This window comes from Palaemon carinicauda, chromosome 28 (genome assembly GCF_036898095.1).
Source record: "Palaemon carinicauda isolate YSFRI2023 chromosome 28, ASM3689809v2, whole genome shotgun sequence".
In the NCBI taxonomy this organism is placed as follows: Eukaryota; Metazoa; Arthropoda; class Malacostraca; order Decapoda; family Palaemonidae; genus Palaemon; species Palaemon carinicauda.
The window spans coordinates 14,449,282-14,467,096 of record NC_090752.1 but is presented as its reverse complement, the minus strand read 5'-3'; the positions used below and the strand labels follow the sequence as shown (position 1 = coordinate 14,467,096).

The following is a 17,815-nucleotide window of genomic DNA, read 5'->3' as shown; positions in this document are numbered from 1 at the left end:
CAGAACGTTAAGTTCCAAAGTGATTATAGTCAATTATATATATATATATATATATATATATATATATATATATATATATATATATATATATATATATATATATATATATATAATTAGGTTATGGTTTCAAACAGTTCTGGTTAGGAGCGTTGTCATGCCCTGGTGGATTATTATTAAGGAAAAACTACAGGTAGCGATATGGGTTTGAAATATGTACGATATCACCAAAATGAAAAAGAAAAAAATAGGCTATCTTGAATCCCCCTCTTTAATATCCTTAGTTTGTTTCAGATAAACTATTTTAATTGTATCATTCACTTAATAGGCTACTAATTTCTAAGAAAGAAAGAAAAAAAGATCTATGGTCTGCTATAAACTCTTAACCCATAAAGTATTGCACCGAAGGTAATTGGAAGTGACATTGCATATTTGCAAACCATTTTTAATTAAGTAATTCTAATTACAGCCAATTAAGCCGTATATTAAACACTGAAAACAACTATTAATGGAAAAATATCACAGGAAATGAAACTAGGAAATTAATAAACTACATAAAAAGATCTAGATGTTATTTGCTTTTATTTACAGTTAGTATCTTTGACAAGTGCTTATTTCTGCTGTTTAATTTACAAACCCCAATGATTATATCTAATTAAGAAGAGTGCGGAGATTTATGCTGCAGATTTCAGAAAACAAAACTCTAGTCATAGTAACGCAAAGTTAGTTTTATTTTCTAATTACTGGTCATGTTCATAACAGCTTTAGAAAAAAAAAGAAACATGAATGATTAAATGAGAAACGGGGATGTTTCTAGGTAATCTTATTCCCAGAAGAAACAGAAAAACTAATGTTGCCATATACATATTTATTGCAAACGTTTCGACATTTCAAATGTCATCATCAGTGATGCCTAATGTAAAGATAAAAGAAACAATGCAATTTCAAATTAAAAATTACATAAAATAAGTAAAGAATTATTCAGAAATATATACAAATTAAATAAAAAAAATCAGTCTGTTACGAAAAGGAGGACAGCAGAAGTATTACAACTGAAGTCAGACCTTAAATATTTTATGTGAAGAGATTTTAAAATTCTTACACTTGTTCACAAAAATAAACATATAATCAATTTGTGGATATGTATTAGAGAACTGTTTAACAAGGTCTTTGTTAAGTTTATTTTAGCAAACAAGTTTGAAAATTAGATAGTTTTATTCGTTTCAAAGACCGCCTGCCCACTGCCATTAGATCGTCAGTCATTTACAAATCTACATGTCCAAACTACCAAGTTTGCTATTTTGGGAGCACTGATCGTGCCCTCAAAGTCAGGAATGATGACAATATAGAGTCAATCAGAACGGATCTCGGGTCTCCCTCTCGGTAATCCATCATACTCAGTTGTTAAGGAACACTCGGAAATATGTAAGTTCACATTACGTTGTGAGCATTTTAAGATAGTTGACTCTTGTTCTTCAGTAAGTGACCTAAGAATTTGGATATTGTTGTCACAGAGACTTCAAACTTGGTTCATATTTGAGTGTATGAAAATCCACACAATTACTACATGGTAAGGTCAAAGGTCAAGGAAAAGGCCGAGAAATAAGCTGTCGTGGCGGAAATCTGCGTTCTACTGAGTGCCCCTCTAGCCCTCTAGTTTTAGATGTATTCATAGATTACCATAACGAAATGAATTGCACAGGCAAATGACGTAACTATATTATGCCTAAGAAATATAAAAATATGAAGAAGTATAAAACTAAAAAAGTCTGTCAGGCTGGGCTGCGACAGATCAACCATTTTTGCTAATTATATACCTGGCCATAAAGAAGCTATAATAATTATAATGAGAGGATTTAAAAATTAGACATTTAGAATGGTAGCCAATTTATATAGCCTACATATGCATGACTGATTCTACGCCATTCCTTAAGTAGTAATAAACCATTAAAATTCTTATCAAAATAACTCATGAGTGGTGTATAGTCTGTAAGTGAATAAAGTAATATGTTCAACAAATTCTACAGTATAGATACCGTAGAAGACATTCAACGTTAAAAGGATGAAAGCTAAAACAAACAAAATATTAAGTTGTTACTATTGATGGCTCAAAAGACTAATCTAGATAATGCTTAGAAAGAACTAATATTGGATTAGAACAAATGGCAAATGAGGCCATAAGTAAAAGAAGTTATCGGGTAAGGATATTCTTCACACACACACACACACACAAACAAAAAAACATTGATATTATCTAACAGACGTTTAACAGTTATAAGTAGAGTGCAATTTGTAATAAGCTTGGACAAGTACAAGCATATGCAACACCTTGGATAGGCAATGTAAAGAACACGAAAGCGGTAGCAGTAAGTCTAAATAATCAAGAATTAATAAAGAAAGACTAATTTTAATCATGAAAAGTATTTTGTATCTTGTTGCCCAACATACAGCGCTTAGAATAGATTAAAACAATGACCATACTAGGAAGATAAAGATTATTTAGTAACAGATATTTTACTCTCCAAAGGTATTGTCAAAATTCAGACTTAGAATAACAAAGGCTTATAAAAATATAGAACAACAGAGAGAACAAATTATCTATTATTCTAAGTGATTTAATGTTTGTATATGCAAACGATGAATTTGAAACCACATAGGAAAAACCAATATTAAAGTATATATGTTTATATTATTAATATATATTTGTGAAAAAAAAGAACTTATAAACTGTATATTTTATTAATAAAAAAATGAACTTAAAAAAGTATATCAAATTATCTATTATTCTAAGTGACTAATGTTAGTCTATGCAAATGAAAAATTTGAAACCACATCGGGAAAACCAATATTAAAGTTATATATGTTTATAATATTAATATGTATTTGTAAAAATGAGCTTATAAACTATATTTTCTTAATAAAAGTAAAAAAAAAATAACTTCAAAAAGAATATCAAATTATAATAGGCAAACTAGAACGACTGGGTGAGCCGTTGCATAATCTTATTCACACTACTGCTACCATCGCTCTCCAGAAACGTCGAAAACTGGACTCGAAAAGTGAAGTTTCTGTCGGTTTACGAATTTCGACAGAATATATTTAGTGACGTTTGTGACAATTTGTGTCTACAGCATATGTACCAAAGGTAGGGAAATACAGACTCAAGTAATATGGATTATTTAGTTTACCTTACTAAAAGTAATGGGTGAAATAACATAACCGATGATAGGGCTTCTACTTTGCAGCTTACTGGGTAATATTTTACAAGGTATTTAAGTGAAATGATTTCTTAATTTTTTTTTTTTGTAGCAGCTTGGGTATATTTTATAATGTATTTTGTATCCACAAAAGGGTAAATGTGTAGGAGAGCTCCGCGGAAGATCTTGAAGAATTTAAACACCTACAATTCACTATTATATCATATAGAACGCTTATATAATAGTCAATATGAGCAGCTTCTATTTAACGAAGATATTCGTGTGTATAGTTATGTTTCACCTGGATTTTTTCTAAGTGTTTGTTTTTGTTTACTGTGTGATGTCTTGGCTAAAATGAGCTGTTTCACCGCCTTACTGCGTATGGCAAACTAGTTCTCAATGCTATTCTAACCAATAACAGGTGTTTTCTTGACGTCACACTGTTTGAAAACCAATCATGGCGGTTTTTACAAATCTAGCCAATGCTGACACTTATTACTTCACTTATCCCTGCTATTTTTCCACCAGTTACCACAGTTTACGTGAAGTTCCGCGGAGGAATATTTTTGCACGTCTCGGATCTCCCTTCAAACTGAAAAGCTCATTTTGCCGTGAAGTATGGAGCAATTAGCAGGACCTTCATCCCGTTCCGACTGTGTCACTTGCGACAATTGCTTTATTTCTTATGGGGATTTTTGTGTACATTATTCAGGGAAAGTTGATTTGCTAATTGCATTTGCTCAACGTCATGGTTTGATTTTGGCAGAGAAAAAGTGCCCTAATTGTGAAAATGTGTGCCGTATAGATTACAACAAATTAGCATTCCGGTGTGATCGTAGTGTGGTTACTCGTGGGAAAAGGAAGAGGAGGTGCAATTTTTTCGTGTCTTGTTTCAAAGGTAAGTTAGATATTGAGACTAATTTGAAGTTTGTGTTCCTTTTTTTGCAAAAGGCGTTTTCATTTGAATTTGTTTCGTTTGAACTGAAACTCAATGTGGCCTTAAGGGGGGGTCGCAGGGGGGGCGGAGCCCCCCCGGTAGGCCTAGGTAGGGGTACAGGGCCCCATAGGCTAGGTTAGGTGGGTGTCTTAGGTTCGGTGGTGCCCTGAAAATTACTGTGGCCTTAAGGGGGGTCGCAGGGGGGGCGGAGCCCCCCCCCCCGGTAGGCCTAGGTAGGGGTACATGGCCCCCAGGGTAGGGTAGGTAGTTGTATTAGGTTCGGTAGTGCCCCGAAAAATCACTTTTCTCCTCCTCCCCCCACCCAAAAACCCCACTTCCCACTGGGGTCCCCCATAATTGTAGTAGTAGGTTTATGCTTACATTTTCTGTGTAAGAGTTAGGTGGTTGTAGGAGGATTATCTCACAGTTTCAAGGTAACTGTAGCTCTAATTTACTGTTTTCTTTCGTTTTCTACTTTTAGAAACTTTTAAATCAAGCGCGGAGCTCTCCTACACATTTACCGTCTTTTGTATCCACAAAAGATATATGATGTAGTTAGTTGGGACAGTGTAAGTTAAGAATACGGCAGTGTAAGGAAGGTCGCAGGGGCTGTAGCCCCCCCCCCCCCCAGTAGATAAGGATCCGCCTCGGTATTATTACAGTTTCAACCATTATGGGAAATCTATTATATTAATATTTTTCCCGAGTAAAGCACGTGATAACAAAACACTTCTCAATACATTATTGTCGCTAATGCATACTTACAGAGAAAAATAATATTTCAGGTATTGAAATTCTTGACTCTTTCTAAGTTTAGTGTATATCTTTCCATGGGCACGCAAGGTAGCTCTTGTTAGTTTGTATATCTGTTTTCATCTTTCTTGGCTCCTCCCCATTGAGTAATGTGACAATATTTTCTTGAATGCGCATTTCCTCCTCCCACTAATGTCGCTCCTCCAATCAAAATACTACTGGGATCTTAATCAAATTATCATTCATTCCTGGCCATATTGTTTAGAAATTTTTTGTAGAAACTATCGTAAGGAAAGGCTTACGGAAATATTGGACGATTCATTTTGTCTCATTCTTATCCCAAGGATCTGTTTTTCGTGCAAAATACCATTGTAACCGATAGTATTTTTTTTTTTCCTATTTCATTGTGGGAGAAACGCCTGATTGTCGTTTGTTTTCAATTTTGAAACCTGCCGGTCTCTATACGTTCAGCACTCTCGGTACTTAACTGTCATGGATCCTCCGGTGCAGGTGTGCAATATATGTCGCTATTCGTATTTTGAGGTGATCGCTCGATTTCATGGAAGTTATAATGGTGGGGTAGGTCTAGGGTCTGTGACCGGGGTCCTTCTAGGTTAGGTTAGGGGGGTTTGTTAGGTTAGCTGGTTTAGTTTAGGGGTAGGTTTAGGTAGGTCTAGGGTCTGTGACCGGGGTCCTTCTAGGTTAGGTTAGGGGGGTTTGTTAGGTTAGCTGGTTTAGTTTAGGGGTAGGTTTAGGTAGGTCTAGGGTCTGTGACCGGGGTCCTTCTAGGTTAGGTTAGGGGGGTTTGTTAGGTTAGCTGGTTTAGTTTAGGGATAGGTCTAGGGTCTGCGATCGGGGTCCTTCTAGGTTAGGTTAGGGGGGTTTGTTAGGTTAGCTGGTTTAGATTAGGGGTAGGTTTAGGTAGGTCTAGGGTCTGTGACTGGGGTCGTTCTAGGTTAGGTTAGGGGGGTTTGTTAGGTTAGCTGGTTTAGTTTAGGGATAGGTTTAGGGTTTGTGATGAAAGATTAAGGTCTGTGGTATACTTAACAGCTTTCAGGATTTGTTTTCTAACATAAACCATTTTTTTTATTGCAAATATCATTTGACGCCCCCCCCCACCTAAAACCCCGGTTCCCACCTGGTGTCCCCCATAATTGTTGGGATGAAGTAGGGTCTTTCTGCATTACAACATAATATGAAACAAAAACAATAAAAACACGGTTTCAAACACTGATTTTTCTGAAAAAATTCGTTGTTTTAACTCCAATTACATAGTAAATCTCTAAATCGGATGGTTTGCAGTCAAAATAAACTTTAAATCCGTTGGAACAACACTATTTGTGATGCAACAAATATATTTTTATTCCAGTTTCCCCATAATGGTTGAAACTGTAATTTTACGGTATGATAACGGCCACATGTATGTATTTTTATGTATAACTTAGAATACGGCAGTGTAAGGGAGTCGCAGGGGGCAATAGCCCCCCCCCCCCCCCCCCGTTAGGTAATTAGGTAAGGACACGGGTTGTAGGTTAGGTTAGGGGGGAAAGTTTAGGTTGGTTGATGTCCATTTTTAATGAACGCATGAGGAAGTGACCGCTGATATACAAAGATTCCGTCTTTTCTATCAACAAAAGATATATGTTGTAGTTCGTTGGGCCAGGGTAAATAATTACACGGTAGTCTAAGGAAGGTCGCACGAGCTGTAGGGTCCCCCCCCCCCCTGCCGTAGATAAGGATTTGGCTCCTAGGTTAGGTTAGGCTAGGTGGTGTTCTTATATCTGTTCCTCCTTTAAAATGTTCTATGTATATTTAAGTCTTATTTCTTTTAAAATATGGTTTTTTCAGTCTGTTCCAACGAATTACAGAGGATCCTGTATTCTGTAAATATATGGTATATTAATTTCTTGTCAAATATTTGAACTATATATTTTCCATTCTTGTTATCGTGTCTGACTGTAAATATTGGACAAACCACCTGTTCGTGAATTTTCCTACATTCCTTATACAGTATAAAGACAATTGGTTCATATTGTGCAGGCAACAAATCGTGTTGACATGAGAATAGTTACAGATGTTTTCAAATTATTGGAACATTGATATACAGTATGTCTACTGTAGGCTCTAGAGCCTTTAAAAATACAGCCCTGAGACTATACAATAAGCTCCCATGAGACATTCGAATGATTGAAGATATTAATGCTTTCAAGAGAAAACTGATGACTTTATTCTTTAAGTGCTTCGATAGCGACGATTTAACAGTGAGAGCAATACGTGACGTGAAATGTTAAATGCTTTCGAACGAACATGATAAAATAATTGTGTAGGTCCTGCAGAGAGTAGGGTTCCCCAACTGTATAGGACCAGAGAGGCAGCCTATAAAGCAAGTAGGTAAGTAAGTAAAATGTGACTGGTATATGGTGTGCTTTATGGTACTTTGAACACTGCTGATGATAGTAACTGGCAGAAAACTGTTTTTAGTTATAATGTGTTTGACTACCATAACTGAAAAACTATGGGTTTCTCCTAGGTATCGTCATCAAAAATTTTCAAAACGCCTTAAGATACAACCTAGACAAGGCTTATTTTATTTTATTGATGCTAACATGTTGAAACTTGGTAGTATTTGGGAGTAGATGGGTTGACTACCATAGCTAAAACACTCAGTTCCTGCCAGATGTCTCAAAAAATGTTCAGAACACCATAGTGTTTGTAAGAATGTCCAGCATTCTGGTGGTATAGAAAATGTGGTTGTTCCGTAACCGAAATACAAACCACGCTATTTACAAAGGGTATTACTTTTAGCGTAGCTGAAATGGCGAGCCATTAGAATTTAACGAGGGTGTATTACCCCCGCGCTAGTTAGCGGGGGGGGGGTAGGGGAGTGGTAGCTAGCTACCCCTCCTCCCCCTCACACACAGGTGAATACTCACTTTCACTTTTGGCTCGGACTGTGACAGACGTCTCTGTCTTGGTCCTCGCTTGGCAGCCATTGTCTGTTTTGTCTTTAATTAATCGCTTACTTTTCATTTACTCAATATATATGTAAACATGTTTTCATGTTTGTATATATATTTGAGTTTAGAAATAAGTAAGTTTCCTTTTCAGATGTGTGTGTGTAGTGTACGATATCTACGTGGAGGCCTCGGCAGTTAGGCCACCACGGCGTATTTTTATGGGTGGCGATCGAGTTTGACTTATGTCTTTCTCTCTCTCTCTCTCTCTTGAGGTCGTTCACCCTTTTACTACGTGTTACTACGCCCTTGTAGCCTAGCTTCCTTTCCGTGTGGGGGTTGCTACGCCGTACGTTTGTCTCAATTAGTTATGAATCTAATTGTAGTTGTTTTTTGGTTTTCAGCTTGTAGAACGATTCCTTTCGGGGTTTTCGTTCTTTCTTTAGTGTTCATTCATTTTTAAATTACATAATTACATAGTTACATGATTATAATTGTTATAATTCTGTTTTGGTTACAGCTCTCCTTCCGCGAGTGTAAGTGGTTGTGAGGGCACGTGCCTGTTGTGTAATTCTTGTTCCTTTCCCTCGGGATTCCTCTTCGGAGCCTTCCCGGGGGAATGAATGTGTACTAATATTATTTGTTTTTTTTTTTTACAGTTACCGATCTAGTTCGTTTCTGTAATATAGCAACGGTGTGAGCTGTCTGGTTGAGTCCTGGGGATTCGGCTGTTGCTGCCTCCCCCCTTGTATTTTCGTCAGGGGCGTGTCTCCTTCTACTGGTAGTACTCCCGTGATGACGGACAGCTCTCCAGTTCATTTTAGAACACTCAGGAGGCTTGCCTCCTTGGGCGGATAACTTTCCTTCCGAGGGAAGTTTTTCCTGTCCAGGCTTGAGTTTTTCCCCTTTTGGGGGGTTCTTCTCTTGCCTTTTTTTCGTGCGACTATGCTCTTGGTGCTGAGCGGTCGCACCTGCAGTTTCGCTCAAGGGGCTGGGCAACTGCAGGAGCTCCTCTTCGGAGGATTGCTCCTTTTAGGTCACTGGCTGACCAGTCTCTTCCACGAAGTGTTTCTCTTTCGTTCGCGAGAGAGTACACTCATAGAGATTCCTCTTCGGAGGTTTCTTCTGTTGCTGTTGCTGTTGGCCTCCCTCGCCGTAAGGCCCACCGTCCGCCTCGTCGTAAGGGCCTCTCATCTCCCTATAAGGGTGCTTGAGGCGCCTTTTTGGATCTCCGTTTGCAGCCTACAACTCCTTTTTCTCGATCTTCCGCCTTGGTGTAGATGGACAGCAGTCTGATCTCGTCTTCCGACGGGCAACGGTCTTCCCGACGGACAACGGTCTTCCCGACGGACAGCGGTCTTCCGACGGACATCAGTCTCCCGACGGACAACGATCCCTTCGGGGCAAAGGGTTGCCCCCACGGGGGTTCTTCCCTTGCGCGACCGCTCGCCCGTGCAACCGCGCGACCGCTCGCCCGTGCAACCGCGCGACCGCTCGCCCGTGCAACCGCGCGACCGCTCGCCCGCGTGCCCACACGCCCGCGCGCCCACACGCCCACGTGCCTGCACGTCTGCGCTCATGCTCTCCAATGTTCGCCCACGCGCGAATCAACGGTTTTTTCCATCGCGCAGACGGATGGTGTTCCGTCGCGCGAACCTACAGTGTTTCTTCGCACAAATGTCGGCTTATTTCTTCCAGTATCCATTGCTCGTCTATGGGTTATCGCTCGCCGACCACCAGGAATTCCCGTCGCGCGAGCTCCAGGGCAATTGCGACCACGATTCCCAATGGGGTTTTCGCAGCATGACCAGCCTGGCGAGTTCTTCTGGAGCGTATTAACAGAACACTGCCTCACCCCGTAAACACAGAGCATGGCACTTGCAAGAATAGGAGAAACTTAAGGGAGATCTGAGCAACACTCCTCTATTCCTGAACCTGGGTTAGCCCTTCCCCGTCATTCCCTGGAAGGATTTTTGGCGGGGGGGGCTTTCCGTTCGAGATTTCTCCATCGGACAAGGGGTGACTGCTTACCTCTTCCTCTGGGAGCTTACCAGGTTCTTTCCCTCCTCGGTTACGGCCCGAGGTTTGGTTCAAGGAAGCTACAGGAAGATCAAGGGTACTTTCCTCCTCTCGAGCTCAGGCACCTTGGCCTTTCGTCGTTAAGTATCTAACTTGCGGACAAGCTCGATGTTGTACCATCTGGACGCGCTGACTGAGGGCTTCCTTCGGGTGTCTCATCTGGGAGGTCGACGACCTCAGACACCATTCCATCCTTGAGAAGAGTTTGTTTGTGCCCAAGGACAGAGACTTAGACAGCTGCTGTGCGGAGTAAATCGACTTCCGGTTTCACTCCTCCAAGGCGCTTTCTTCCAGACTCTGCAGGGCTCCAGCGCCCTTTTCTTTCAACCACGTCGGCCTAAGTTATCGGCTACGACAACTGGGACAAGGTGTCCAATTGCAGTTTCCTCCTGTCAGGAACAGATGGCACGGGAGACTCCCCCGGGGGGGCATAGTCCTAAAAGGAGTTCATGAACTCTAGGATTGCAGGTTTTTCGCTGGGAGGATGCTTAAGGTTACTCATCCGAATGACAGCTTCCCGATGCCCATTCCCGCACAATCTCTGTGAGTAGCCAAGGATATCGCGCCTGCCGTCTCTGTCAGTGAATTCAGTGTCTCTGAACCTCTATGCCATAGCGTCAGCAGAGTTGCCCGGTTGGGCAGAATGATCCATACCTTAGGCGAAGGTCTTCCTTAGGATCATCGACGGCTTCACCCCCGGCCCCCTCAGTTGATCCTTTCTTGTAAGGAAGGATCTGAGAGGGGATGTCCATAGTCGACCTCTCAGCCCTGATCAAGTTTGTTGAACAAACTTCGACCAGCAGAATCGATCAGACTGGTAACGAGGCGACAGGACTCCTTAAACCCTGGATCGGAAGGACGGGTACTTTCAGTTTCCATTCCATCCATCTTCCAGGGTGCTCGTCGAATTCAGCCTAGACTGCAAGTATACCTGCTTATGATGCAGTGTGGCTATCCCGCCGTGGCATAGCAGGTTTGTTTCCCCAGAGAACTCTCCCTGCCTTCCTCTTGGCCGCTCAGGTGCAGGCTTCCGCCTCCTCTGCTGTTTGGAGGGCTGGTCAACTCCGGTAGGGTCAGGTTTCGACCTTCTTCAGCGCCGGGACAAGCTTCCGGATGCTTACCATGAGTGTGGGCTCATGGTATTTTGCTTGGAGCCTTCTCTTCCTCTGCCTCAACATCTGGAGTATCTAGCCATGATATTGAGTCAACCGCCTTACTACATTGGAAACCCCGCTTCTCGTCCGTCCAGCGAGGTTAAGCAACGTCGGCTCTTGGATGGGTGACCACCTGGGGACGCCAGATTCTGTTACCACATCCTCCGAGCCTTCCTTTCGGTTGACTGTGGCAAGACTGAGGAGAGTCGCAGTACCTGTTCTCAGTCAAGCAGAGCTTTCAGCCCTACCTTGGAACGTTTCCTAGTTCTTCTTTCCTCATTGACCCGTCTATAGTCCGAACGGTCGCCTCAGGATAAGTTCCATGTGGGGCGATCCAAGTTCCGGTGGCCTCAGGCAATGTTTAACCGGACTCCCTGGCCCTATGGGACCAGCGGAACTATTAGACCTGCAATGGGTGTTGACCTATGGAGCCTCTTGATGGTAGTGGATATTCTCGTCCTTTCCCCACATTCTTGATGCTGTTCTCGGACTCGTCAAAGGAAAGGGGGGGGGGGCATGTTCCGGTCCAGGCCTATGGTCAAGACCTGAAGGATACCTCTCCATCATTCAGGCAGGCTTAGGGGCCTTAGTCTGGCCCCTCTTCAGATCCTACAGCTCCTGCCGAGTCGCCCCGTTGCGCGTCGACTTCATTCTAACCAGCAGGGGACGCATTTTCACACCTTCACATCTTGCAGTAGAGATACCGGGATGATTGAGATTCTCTCAATACCACCATCGGCTCTCTCATTCCAGGCAGGGGAATGTTTCTCTCAGACTATCCGAGCAGAGCCTCATAGAGAGAGTGTACCTGGGGGTCTTTGACCTTGGGTAACCAGCAAGTGCTGGTCTGGGGGACCTGATCGCGACAGCTTGGAACCTCAAGCTTCCGCTAGTCTTCCCCCCAGTCTCAGACCCCGAGACTCTGGCAAGATGCATTCCGGTGATGGTGGGACAACTTCGACGCCTGCGTCTTCCCTCCTTTTTGTCTGCGGACAATGGGTCTCAACAAGACCAGGTTGTCTGTCAACCTTTCAATGGGAGAGCTCCACTGGGACTATGCGCAGAACGGTTTCTGGACCCTCTGCTTCCCCTGACGGAACTCCCGGGAGAGCTTCTCCCACGGCGCAGACTACTCAAGCAACCACACTGCGACATCTCTCCCGAACCGGGGCGTCGCTTCGGCTTCATGCCTGGAGACACTACGCTTCCTCCTCTAGAAGAGACAACCCGCTACAGTCGCGGTACGGAGGTCGCGTCATCTGCGATAGTCATCCACAGGGGTCTCCCAGGCAAAGTGAAGAGTCTAATGTGGTTGGTGCCGTGGGAGATATACCTCTTCCCTTGAGGCCTCTTCTCCAGCAATAACGGTCTTATTGCCTTTCGGCGGGAGGAAACTCCTTTCCGCTCTCGGCAATGAAGCCTGTCGCTCAGCCTTTCCCTGACCTTCAGGCTTAAAGGAATAACTTTTTCCTGGCCGCTGGATCTATCCTCGCTCATGCGAAGCTACGATCGTCCCTGCCCTAGTCGGAGGAAGACCTCCAACTTGGAGCATGGCTCGGACTTTTAGTCCTTTAAGAGATCTTCTCAAGACCCTTTTACGACAGGCCTCGGATTGTATTCCGCCTTGGGTCTTCTGCTCACTCTGGCCACGGCCAGTGTGTAAGCAATCTTCTTGGTCTCTTACTACTCCCCCCTTTCTAAGGAAGAGGGGAAGGCAACATTCAGGCTCGCTCCTGAGTTGTTGGCTAGACTCAGAATCTGAGGGTCCAGGCCCTTCGGTCCGATTCATTCAAGATTTCGAGTCTCCATTCTGTGTCTGATGTCCCAAGACCTTCTCTTTCTTGCCAGTAAGGAATCGAGAGGTTAGTGCTGGGAACAGCTGCAGTTTGTCCTCAGTTGCAGCCGATTTGGGAACACAAGGAGGATATGGGGGGAGAGTCACCAGTATACCTTTTCAGCCCGGACTCAAGGACATTCATCTCGACCTGTCTTCAGACCCTCCCCCGTCACGTCGCCCTACAGCACGATGTTGGATACATCACAACGTCCCTCGCCTTCGAGTAATACTACTCTGTGACGCAGGTGCTACAAGCTGGAGTCTGGAAGCGTCTGATGACCTTCGCAGCCCGCTTCCTGCAGGGCGTGACCCACAGGAGTCTCGATACGTTTTCTATCGCTCTGTGGTGGCTACACAACAGCTGGTCTAACCTCAGGCTTCTTTTTGGACAGGTAGCAGAAGGTTGAGGGCATTGTTATCAGGTTTTAGTCTGCATGAACGAAAGAAGTATGTCTGGCCCTTACTTCTTTCTTCATCATCCCCTCTACGGGGAAGCAGCATCCTGGTCTCTGCATAGCTGACCTCGAACCTCTGCAGGTAAACCATGCTTCCTTGTGTTCCGAGTACTGTATTGAGTCAATACTGTCGCGTCCCCCATACCCTGACGAGGTGGTATTGGGAACGTCCTAACCCAGAGTTCCTTCTGGAACTCCAGGTCAACTGCCTAGGACGGGTCACACTTCTTCCTTCACACACAAGCTTACGTAGGCCACATGGTTCCTTGCGGAGCAAGGAACTTGTGAGGTGCAGGGACTCCTTTTCTCGAGTGCGACTCACTCGGATTCTGAATCCCCGGGTAAAGCCAAAGCCAGTATGGCTGGGGACTTTCCACCCTTCCTAAGGGATAAGTCACCCTTTGTAAATAGCGTGGTTTGTATTTCGGTTACGGAACAAATGACAAATTCGAAGATAATTTGTATTTTTCCTAACCATACAAACCTTAGCTATTTACACATATTTGCCCGCCAGCCCTGTCCCCCAAGACAAGTCCTACCTCTAAGTGAAAGTGAGTATTCACCTGTGTGTGAGGGGGAGGAGGGGTAGCTAGCTACCACTCCCCTACCCCCCCGCTAACTAGCGCGGGGGTAATACACCCTCGTTAAATTCTAATGGCTCGCCATTTCAGCTACGCTAAAAGTAATACCCTTTGTAAATAGCTAAGGTTTGTATGGTTAGGAAAAATTAAAAATTATCTTCGAATTTGTCATTTTTCCATCCAATTTTCTGGCGTGTTGTTTGTAGCCGTCACATTACAAACCTCCTTTACTTGAGCGTATTTATGGGCATGTTGGTCCAGTAATTTATTCTATTTTTGAATCACTTTTAGGTCTGCTTTGCCATGGTTCACTTCACCTGCAATTCAACATTATCTCATTGCTCCCATTCTCGCAAGTGGTACATGTTGCGCTACTGGTTAATTGCCTGGCCAAGTATTATGACACTATTTTAGTGGGCTAATTGATCACTCAGTTCAATTAGTTTTTCCTTCACTAGCAATTTAATGTTACTGTATATCCATGCTCCTCCATTCTGGAGAGTGAAACGTTACGCTATGCACATAATCCATGTGGGTGAATATTCAGGCTTTTTTCAATTGTTAAATTTTGCTTCCATTTCTCATCCTATGTCCAGCTAAATATATGGTATTATAGTAAATCACGGAAAAAGCTTTACTATTAAAGGGATGGGGTTTTATAGGCTATAAAAACTCCTGTTTTCTTCGAAAATGACCTTTATTACCGTTGCAAATACATAGTTGATAAGATATACCCTAATATAGCCTACGACCTACAGTAATGTGGGCCACCCAGTGGGAACTGCGGGTTTTGGGTGAAGAAAATATACTGGCGAATCAATAAATAATGGTAAAACTAACCTTTTCTTCTCTATACATTATTCTCTGGGATGCATGATATATCCATGAAAAATTACACAAAATATGGGATTCCTCTTCCCCTGAAATATTTATTTTACTCTTTTGTTTACATTTTACAAACTGCACGTATCTGTTCTAGTTCGTGCGTTTGTGCATAGCTTGTTGCGCATTAACAACTTTATACTTCCTGCGCATTAGCCATCCTCCCACTTTCCTTCTACCAATTAAATTACTTCTGTTCGTTCATTTGTAAGTAGCTCTTTCTCCTACCTTCCCCTACCATATGATGAAGTTTACCATATTTGGGCATGTTTGTATGCTTGAGTGTGTTGTAGGCAATTCTGCGATACGCGCCCCGTTTTCTTAGGTAGACTTCGCAGTTCTTTTGTAGTTGCCTTACGTTGTGGTCGTGCGTTATGGAGCCTAACTTAACAAAGTGTAATGGCTGCCATTATGGCTATATGGATGCTGTAGCCAAGTTTTATGGTGAGTACTGTACTACGGTACTTTTTGTGTAGTGAATAATTTTTTGAAAGTTCATTGTGGTATCCCTCAAACTTTGAAGTGTCCAAGTGCAATTCTGAGTTTAATTTTCAGGGAAGACTGGCACATTTTCTTTTGTAACTCGACTGTAAATATTGCTAAGAAAAAAAAAAAAAGTCACCTAGGTGTCAATCATAAGGTAAGAAATTATTTGTGATTTGCTTTTAGAGTTCGTGACATGGGTAGGAGGGTCTGGGGGTTTTGCCCTCTGCATAGGTCTGTGACTTGGGAAGGTTTGTGACCTGGAAAGGGGGATCTGGGGGCCTGCCCCCAGCTAGGTCTGTGACCGTGGAGGGGGGGGGGGTGTTTGACCTTACCTGGGAAGGGGGTTCCAGTGAGCTTACCCCCAGCTAGGTCTACAATCATGGAAGGGTGGTTCCCTGGCTAGGTCTGTGACCTGGGAACTACTGTAGAAGGTTAGGTTAGGTGGGTTTGTCAAGTTCTGTGGCCTTTTACAAATCTCTTAAGTGTTAAAATTTTTTCCTGTTTTTGCCCGCCCAAAGTCTCAGGTTCCCATCTGCGTTCATCGGGAAGGGGGAGATAACGGGAGAGCTGTTTATTTGCTGCGGTGGAAATAAAGGTAAAAATCGTTGAAAGCACATTATGTATTGTAAGAAAAGTTGATTTTTCAATATTTAACTTAGCCGGTGATTATAATAGCTGCAACTCTGTTGCTCGACAGAAAACTCTAAGGTAAAATTCGCCAGCGATCGCTACACAGGTTGCGGGTGTGCCCAACAGCGCCATCTGTCGTCCAGATACCCAGTACTCAATGTAAACAAAGAACTCAATTTTCTCTCTGTCGTGCTCCCGACAAGACGTGCTTATTCGCTGTTGCTAAACTGGATTTGTTTTCACAACTAATTGGTGAAGTACACTATTCTAGTTTTGAGCTTTCGCTGTGCAGGCTTTCTCTTCGCAATTCCTTGAACTCTTTTTGATTACGGATTCTTTGTTGATGACTTTTGATAGTTTTTGAATTTCCCTTTGACCAATTCAAAATGGCTGACCCTTCACAAGTCCCAAAATTTAGGAAGTGCAATGCTAGGGACTGTTCAAGGCGTCTTCCGAAGGCCTCTATCGACCCTCACACTGTTTGTTCCAATTGTCGGGATAAAACCTGTCAATTGGAAGATCGATGTGAGGAGTGCGTTGGGCTTTCGGAATTCGATTTTATCGAATTCCAAAAATATACACGTAGGCTAGAGAGAGATAGAGTTAGGAGAAGTTCCTCTCGTTCTATTGACATTTCCTCTCCTCATGCCCCACAACCTATTCCTTCCCCTGTAGTGGTTGCTCCTAATCCCCCTTCTGGCACTCAGGAACCTTCGATGGCTGATATGATGCGTGCCATCCAAGCTCTGGGTGAGAGAGTTGAGTCCCTGGCTAGTGACCGTAATCAGCTCATGGCGGATGTGAAGGAGCTGAAGTGTAAAAGTGCAGTGGGAAGTGTTAAAGTGAGTGATAGTGTTGTGGATAGTGTTGCGCTTGAGGGTTCGTCTGTTCGTGCCTGTCGTCCTCCTAGTCCGGGACCTCTTGCAAGCTCCCAAGTCCAGGGGAGAAGCAATGTCGTACGACCAAAGGGTTCGAGAGGCTTTAATCAGTGAACAGACGTTCCCTCCGTGGTATCGGGCGTATCTACCCAAGATCGCCCCTGCCTAACAAAGACGAGAGAGCCCATTTATACCTCGTCTGCGGAAGAGGTTTCTCGCAAGAAACCATAGACCAAGGTCTCATGACCGTTAAAGCGCAAGTCGGTCCCTTCCGCGCAAGTCCAACGGCCCAGCTGTAGCCACTGGGTCAGTTCGGACTCGCTGCAGTCATCCGATGACTGCTCACCTCCTAAGAGAGGCAAAGCGGTACCGCCTCAGACAGTTACACCGTCTGTCGCCGCACCTGCTCCTGTAGACCCTAAGTGGTCTTTACTGCAAGACATGCAGTCGCAACTAACGTCGCTTATGCAGGACTTTCGTGCGGAGAAGGTTGCTGCCGCACCAGTAGCTAGTGCAGCTCCTTGCCTACAACCACCCACACGTTCGGTTGTGCGTCCTGGGGACGCTGAGGTAACCTTCTCACGCACTCCAGTTGAGAGAGTTCCGCCACCCATGCGTTCCAGTGTGATCTGCCAGCCGCATGTTGACGTTCAGCGACGCACGGAGGTATCCGTTGACGTTCGTGAGGTTCAACAACCGTCAGAGTTGTTTTGTTTTGACGCGGTGCGTCAACCTCCGCAACCCAGTGTGGTTGCCACTGCGCACCCACATCAGTCTAGACAGTCTGGAGTAGACGCTGTGCGTCCCCGCGCTGCTATGGTTGTTGCCAGCTCACAGACTGGGCAACAGTTCCATGACGTTGCGTCCGGCTCAGTCACGCATGCATCCGTGCGACCGGACTCAGCTTTCCAGCCGTTACCCACTCCGTTGCCGCTTCCTCATCATTACTCGGATGAGGGACTTTCTGATGATGGTGCTGCACACGTAGATGAACC

General features: G+C 43.8%; 1 protein-coding gene across 1 annotated transcript in view; it reads left to right on the top strand.

The window, feature by feature from the left end:
• The first annotated feature begins 2,998 nt into the window (after nucleotides 1-2,998).
• Nucleotides 2,999-17,815, top strand: part of LOC137621467 (neugrin) — an 81,549-nt gene continuing 66,732 nt past the window's right edge. Inside the window, exon 1 of the mRNA XM_068351795.1 lies at nucleotides 2,999-3,142. The gene's annotated coding sequence lies outside the window, so the exon portion shown is untranslated. The remainder of the gene's footprint in view (nucleotides 3,143-17,815) is intronic.